This window comes from Schistocerca piceifrons, unplaced genomic scaffold, assembly GCF_021461385.2.
Source record: "Schistocerca piceifrons isolate TAMUIC-IGC-003096 unplaced genomic scaffold, iqSchPice1.1 HiC_scaffold_1422, whole genome shotgun sequence".
NCBI lineage: Eukaryota > Metazoa > Arthropoda > Insecta > Orthoptera > Acrididae > Schistocerca > Schistocerca piceifrons.
Window position 1 is genome coordinate 5001 of NW_025727261.1, and position 7500 is coordinate 12500.

At 54.5% G+C, this 7500-nt stretch overlaps 2 non-coding genes and 1 pseudogene across 2 annotated transcripts; all 3 read right to left on the minus strand.

Annotated features, from left to right (window-relative positions):
- Positions 1 to 391, minus strand: part of LOC124734097 — a 4218-nt pseudogene extending 3827 nt beyond the window's left edge.
- A 188-nt stretch (positions 392 to 579) lies between these two features.
- On the minus strand, positions 580 to 734 carry LOC124734077. Its single transcript, XR_007009309.1, has one exon. It is a non-coding gene; the product is annotated as a 5.8S ribosomal RNA (ribosomal RNA).
- A 352-nt stretch (positions 735 to 1086) lies between these two features.
- On the minus strand, positions 1087 to 2995 carry LOC124734081. The gene has a single exon (XR_007009313.1). It is a non-coding gene; the product is annotated as a small subunit ribosomal RNA (ribosomal RNA).
- Positions 2996 to 7500: the final 4505 nt, after the last annotated feature.

Below are 7500 nucleotides of genomic sequence, written 5' to 3' on the forward strand. Positions count from 1 at the left end.
AGTTCTTTTCAACTTTCCCTCACGGTACTTGTTCGCTATCGGTCTCGTGGTCATATTTAGTCTCAGATGGAGTTTACCACCCACTTGGAGCTGCACTCTCAAGCAACCCGACTCGAAGGAGAGGTCCCGCCGACGCTCGCACCGGCCGCTACGGGCCTGGCACCCTCTACGGGCCGTGGCCTCATTCAAGTTGGACTTGGGCTCGGCGCGAGGCGTCGGGGTAGTGGACCCTCCCAAACACCACATGCCACGACAGGCGGCAGCCTGCGGGGTTCGGTGCTGGACTCTTCCCTGTTCGCTCGCCGCTACTGGGGGAATCCTTGTTAGTTTCTTTTCCTCCGCTTAGTAATATGCTTAAATTCAGCGGGTAGTCTCGCCTGCTCTGAGGTCGTTGTACGAGGTGTCGCACGCCACACCGCCAGCCGGCTGTGCACGCTACCGAGAAAGTACCGGTATGCGAACCGCCAGGCGACGGGCGCGCATCGCACGTTTGAGGAGACGCGGCCGGCCCCACAGGCGGCCGCGACACTCCCAGGTCTGCGAAGCGGGGCAAACGCCGCGCGCTTCAGTATACGTAGCCGACCCTCAGCCAGACGTGGCCCGGGAACGGAATCCATGGACCGCAATGTGCGTTCGAAACGTCGATGTTCATGTGTCCTGCAGTTCACATGTCGACGCGCAATTTGCTGCGTTCTTCATCGACCCACGAGCCGAGTGATCCACCGTCCTGGGTGATCTTTTCTCAAGTTTCCGCCGTCTCTTTCGAGACGGTCGCATAGGCGGGAGTGAGGCGTGTGGCGGCCCCTGTTCCAGCGTTCTGTGTCCAACGGCCTCACGGCCGACGGGCGTCGTACGGCTCCACACCGGAGCGGACAGGCACTCGGGCGAAAGTCATTCAAAACCGGCGCCAGGCGCCAGGTGCCGCAGGCCAGCCGCTCCAGCGCTTCAGCGCTCGTACCACACAACATTGCCGCTAGTTTTGAGAGGCACGCGTGGTTCCGCACGCGGCGCACGGCTACTGCGAGCCGTACAGGTAGCGTGTTGCGCGACACGACACGCACATCGAAAGACATGCAGTCTAGTCGGTAATGATCCTTCCGCAGGTTCACCTACGGAAACCTTGTTACGACTTTTACTTCCTCTAAATGATCAAGTTTGGTCATCTTTCCGGTAGCATCGGCAACGACAGAGTCAATGCCGCGTACCAGTCCGAAGACCTCACTAAATCATTCAATCGGTAGTAGCGACGGGCGGTGTGTACAAAGGGCAGGGACGTAATCAACGCGAGCTTATGACTCGCGCTTACTGGGAATTCCTCGTTCATGGGGAACAATTGCAAGCCCCAATCCCTAGCACGAAGGAGGTTCAGCGGGTTACCCCGACCTTTCGGCCTAGGAAGACACGCTGATTCCTTCAGTGTAGCGCGCGTGCGGCCCAGAACATCTAAGGGCATCACAGACCTGTTATTGCTCAATCTCGTGCGGCTAGAAGCCGCCTGTCCCTCTAAGAAGAAAAGTAATCGCTGACAGCACGAAGGATGTCACGCGACTAGTTAGCAGGCTAGAGTCTCGTTCGTTATCGGAATTAACCAGACAAATCGCTCCACCAACTAAGAACGGCCATGCACCACCACCCACCGAATCAAGAAAGAGCTATCAATCTGTCAATCCTTCCGGTGTCCGGGCCTGGTGAGGTTTCCCGTGTTGAGTCAAATTAAGCCGCAGGCTCCACTCCTGGTGGTGCCCTTCCGTCAATTCCTTTAAGTTTCAGCTTTGCAACCATACTTCCCCCGGAACCCAAAAGCTTTGGTTTCCCGGAGGCTGCCCGCCGAGTCATCGGAGGAACTGCGGCGGATCGCTGGCTGGCATCGTTTATGGTTAGAACTAGGGCGGTATCTGATCGCCTTCGAACCTCTAACTTTCGTTCTTGATTAATGAAAACATACTTGGCAAATGCTTTCGCTTCTGTTCGTCTTGCGACGATCCAAGAATTTCACCTCTAACGTCGCAATACGAATGCCCCCGCCTGTCCCTATTAATCATTACCTCGGGTTCCGAAAACCAACAAAATAGAACCGAGGTCCTATTCCATTATTCCATGCACACAGTATTCAGGCGGGCTTGCCTGCTTTAAGCACTCTAATTTGTTCAAAGTAAACGTGCCGGCCCACCGAGACACTCAATAAAGAGCACCCTGGTAGGATTTCAACGGGGTCCGCCTCGGGACGCACGAGCACGCACGGGGCGGTCGCACGCCTTCGGCTCGCCCCACCGGCAGGACGTCCCACGATACATGCCAGTTAAACACCGACGGGCGGTGAACCAACAGCGTGGGACACAAATCCAACTACGAGCTTTTTAACCGCAACAACTTTAATATACGCTATTGGAGCTGGAATTACCGCGGCTGCTGGCACCAGACTTGCCCTCCAATAGATACTCGTTAAAGGATTTAAAGTGTACTCATTCCGATTACGGGGCCTCGGATGAGTCCCGTATCGTTATTTTTCGTCACTACCTCCCCGTGCCGGGAGTGGGTAATTTGCGCGCCTGCTGCCTTCCTTGGATGTGGTAGCCGTTTCTCAGGCTCCCTCTCCGGAATCGAACCCTGATTCCCCGTTACCCGTTACAACCATGGTAGGCGCAGAACCTACCATCGACAGTTGATAAGGCAGACATTTGAAAGATGCGTCGCCGGTACGAGGACCGTGCGATCAGCCCAAAGTTATTCAGAGTCACCAAGGCAAACGGACCGGACGAGCCGACCGATTGGTTTTGATCTAATAAAAGCGTCCCTTCCATCTCTGGTCGGGACTCTGTTTGCATGTATTAGCTCTAGAATTACCACAGTTATCCAAGTAACGTGGGTACGATCTAAGGAACCATAACTGATTTAATGAGCCATTCGCGGTTTCACCTTAATGCGGCTTGTACTGAGACATGCATGGCTTAATCTTTGAGACAAGCATATGACTACTGGCAGGATCAACCAGGGAGCTGCGTCAACTAGAGCTGAGCAGCCGGCCGCCCGGGAGTGTGTCCCGGGGGCCCGCGCGAACACGCAAGCGTCCGCTCAATCATTCTGCAAACAGGAGGAGGCTGAGCTCCCCTGCACAATACACCTCGAAACCCTCTCAGGTCCCGGCGGCGCGCAGCGCCGTCCCAAGTACTTGGTCGGGTTCGAGAGAGGCGCAATCGCCCGGAGTTAGGCGAGTAGACGCTTTCGGTGCGACCACCCGTGCTCCCAACTGAGCTTGCCGCTGCCGACAGAGGCCCGGGAGCGTGCTGTCGTGGCATTGCCGGCGGGAGACAACACGCGCCACCTACGGTGACCGGCAGCTCCAACGCCAGCGCCACAGAAGGACAAAAGCCCCACTTGGGTGCCGAAGCGAACTCTCCCAGCACAGCGCACACGCCAACACATCCGCACAGCTGCGATACAAACCACCAGCGAGAACCGCTGGGGCGACCGAGCAGCAGACGGCGTCGCGGCGCCGAGCGCCGGGCGGCGGCGCATCCTCAACGCACACAGTCCTCAATCGGACCAGCACACTGCAGATGTCCACCGCGCTTCGCACCGGGCCCGCGAGGACCTACTTTGGCCGCACGGCGCCGCGCGCAGGGTGCGCCGGCGCGCAGCTGCGACGCCTGCCGCGTCCGTCGGCCGGCGCGCCTGCCACTGGCCGCCCCCACCAGCCGGCTGTAGCGCGTGCGCCCACGCACCGCGCGGCCAGCACGCCGGGAGGCGCCCCCTCACCGGCCGGGGACGGTCCCACCCAGCCACCGCCGCGTATCGCTTCACACCCAGATGCCGTTCAGTTTCGTCGGCATGGTGGGTATCGCTGGAACAACCGGTTAGTACCTCAACCTATCGTCGCCATCACCGATTCACCCCTAGCGAGAACAACCGCACCACAACGGGTTACCATTTCTTCATTTGCGTAACTTCACCAGAAAACGTAGGCGTCCATCGCCATTTGCAACTTCAACCATTATTGCATGCCTGTGTCAGGTGTCACGCCACACTACGTCTGCCCACATACACGCAACAAAATGTGCACGCCTAGACAATACGTGGAAGGTGGCCCCCGTACGTATGCGATGTCCATTGCTCGAACGACTGTCAACCGGCTTCTGTAGCATGTCGCAGATATGGAACGCGCTGCACCATGCCATCACGGTGTGTGAGGAGAGACGACTAGGTCCGAATACATCAACAGACAGCTCATGCTGATCGCCATCCACGGCGTCCGTTCCTCCCACACGTCTCTATGGCGTACCACACTGCAATCCAGCTCTCATAGGGAGACGACACGTAGCTGCGTGCACAATATTTGCACTGTATGGTCCGCCGTTTTTGGGCGCAGTCGTTGTACGGTCACACATGTGCCACGATGTATCATTCAGTACATAAGGACGAATGTGCAGTACAGATTGTGGTTCACGCGTACGACATCAGCGGACAGTTGACACAGGCCGCACCACAACGTAGCCTGCGTACGTCGCATGCGAAGGGCATTGAACATGCAAACTTGTCACCAACCACCTTGCGAAGGCAGGGGGCAAGGTGGGGACGTGGGGAGAGGTGGGGGGGGGGGGGGGCGGCATGTACGCCCTGCTGCCATCCACATTACAGTGTACAGCAGGAGCATGTGGAAAGTCAGCAAGACTTGCAAGGTGTTTAACATGAAGCGATACACAGGGGAGCGGGCAGTGCGAGTAGCGAACTATATTGCGAGGGTTGCGGGTGGGCAACACTACACTAATTGAACGAGTCGTATAACAATTACAGAGCAGGTTTAGGCGACAACGTGGGTTACGATAGGCGACAACGTGGGTTACGTTAGGGGACAACGTGGGTTACGTTAGGGGACAACGTGGGTTACGTTAGGGGACAACGTGGGTTACGTTAGGGGACAACGTGGGTTACGTTAGGGGACAACGTGGGTTACGTTAGGGGACAACGTGGGTTACGTTAGGGGACAACGTGGGTTAGGTTAAGGCACAACATGGGTTAGGTTAAGGCACAACATGGGTTAGGTTAAGGCACAACATGGGTTAGGTTAAGGCACAACATGGGTTAGGTTAAGGCACAACATGGGTTAGGTTACGGCACAACATGGGTTAGGTTAAGGCACAACATGGGTTAGGTTAGGGGACAACATGGGTTAGGTTAGGGGACAACATGGGTTAGGTTAAGGCACAACATGGGTTAGGTTAAGGCACAACATGGGTTAGGTTAGGGGACAACATGGGTTAGGTTAGGGCACAACATGGGTTAGGTTAGGGGACAACATGGGTTAGGTTAGGGGACAACATGGGTTAGGTTAGGGGACAACATGGGTTAGGTTAGGGGACAACATGGGTTAGGTTAGGGGACAACATGGGTTAGGTTAGGGGACAACATGGGTTAGGTTAGGGGACAACATGGGTTAGGTTAAGGCACAACATGGGTTAGGTTAGGGGACAACATGGGTTAGGTTAGGGGACAACATGGGTTAGGTTAGGGGACAACATGGGTTAGGTTAGGGGACAACATGGGTTAGGTTAAGGCACAACATGGGTTAGGTTAGGGCACAACATGGGTTAGGTTAGGGCACAACATGGGTTAGGTTAGGGCACAACATGGGTTAGGTTAGGGGACAACATGGGTTAGGTTAGGGGACAACATGGGTTAGGTTAGGGGACAACATGGGTTAGGTTAGGGGACAACATGGGTTAGGTTAGGGGACAACATGGGTTAGGTTAGGGGACAACATGGGTTAGGTTAGGGGACAACATGGGTTAGGTTAGGGGACAACATGGGTTAGGTTAGGGGACAACATGGGTTAGGTTAAGGCACAACATGGGTTAGGTTAAGGCACAACATGGGTTAGGTTAGGGGACAACATGGGTTAGGTTAGGGGACAACATGGGTTAGGTTAGGGGACAACATGGGTTAGGTTAAGGCACAACATGGGTTAGGTTAGGGGACAACATGGGTTAGGTTAAGGCACAACATGGGTTAGGTTAGGGGACAACATGGGTTAGGTTAGGGGACAACATGGGTTAGGTTAAGGCACAACATGGGTTAGGTTAAGGCACAACATGGGTTAGGTTAAGGCACAACATGGGTTAGGTTAGGGGACAACATGGGTTAGGTTAGGGGACAACTTGGGTTAGGTTAGGGGACAACATGGGTTAGGTTAAGGCACAACATGGGTTAGGTTAAGGCACAACATGGGTTAGGTTAGGGGACAACATGGGTTAGGTTAGGGGACAACATGGGTTAGGTTAGGGGACAACATGGGTTAGGTTAAGGCACAACATGGGTTAGGTTAGGGGACAACATGGGTTAGGTTAAGGCACAACATGGGTTAGGTTAGGGGACAACATGGGTTAGGTTAGGGGACAACATGGGTTAGGTTAAGGCACAACATGGGTTAGGTTAAGGCACAACATGGGTTAGGTTAAGGGACAACATGGGTTAGGTTAGGGGACAACTTGGGTTAGGTTAGGGGACAACATGGGTTAGGTTAAGGCACAACATGGGTTAGGTTAAGGCACAACATGGGTTAGGTTAAGGTACAACATGGGTTAGGTTAAGGTACAACATGGGTTAGGTTAGGTTACACGTTGTTGTAAGGAAAGGTGTGGGGGGGGGGGGGGGGGCGGGGCGGCAGGTTCGTTGATAGTGATTATAGTAAGTGAATGCTTGTGACATGATGAGATTTGTCACGTCAGGATGCACCTTTGGCTTATTAGAGGCGGCGCTCCAATTCTATGCTTGTGTCAGACCTGTGTCTTTGACTCATGTCATTGTTTGTGCGCTGTGACAGGAGGTACTATTGTGATGTTGGGTGCACCGTTGTATAGGACATGTGTGGGTGTTGGTGCCTTATCTGCGCAATGGTGGATGTCGAAAGGGTGGGATATTCTATTTTCCGCATGGACCTCCTGGTCTGGTTGTGATAGTGTGGATTGTGTAATGTGGCGGAGAGGATGCACTGGATGTTGTTCCATGCTGGTGCTTACATATTGTATGTGCGCCTGTTAGAAGCAGAGAGTGGTGCGTGATCAGAGTGTCTGGCTGACGTGTGGTTCCCATTGTGGGCAGACTCTTTCAGCATGTATACGGACAGTTGTATATATTTTCTGTAGTTTGATGGCTCTGCATTGATTACTAATCAGCGCCGTGTGTACGGGTAATCTGGTTCCAGTCCACAATGTTCTATCTGTGTACATTAGTGACAAAGACTCCCCCCATGCAGTGGGGCTCGGTCTGTTATAACTCTTCCGCGTAATATATTTGCCCCACGTTTTTGCGAGTGCGAGTGCGAGTGCAACGCGCATGGGGACCGACATGCTGATGGCTCGGTATCGGACGCCGTACAGTGAGCAACGCGATCGCGTCTCTCGCTCGTAAGTGGTACAGGTCGCGGCTCATGTATAGGGACAGCGGGAATGTCGCATATTGGAAATAACTCTTCATGAAACGCAAGTTATAGGGGTGGATTGCACT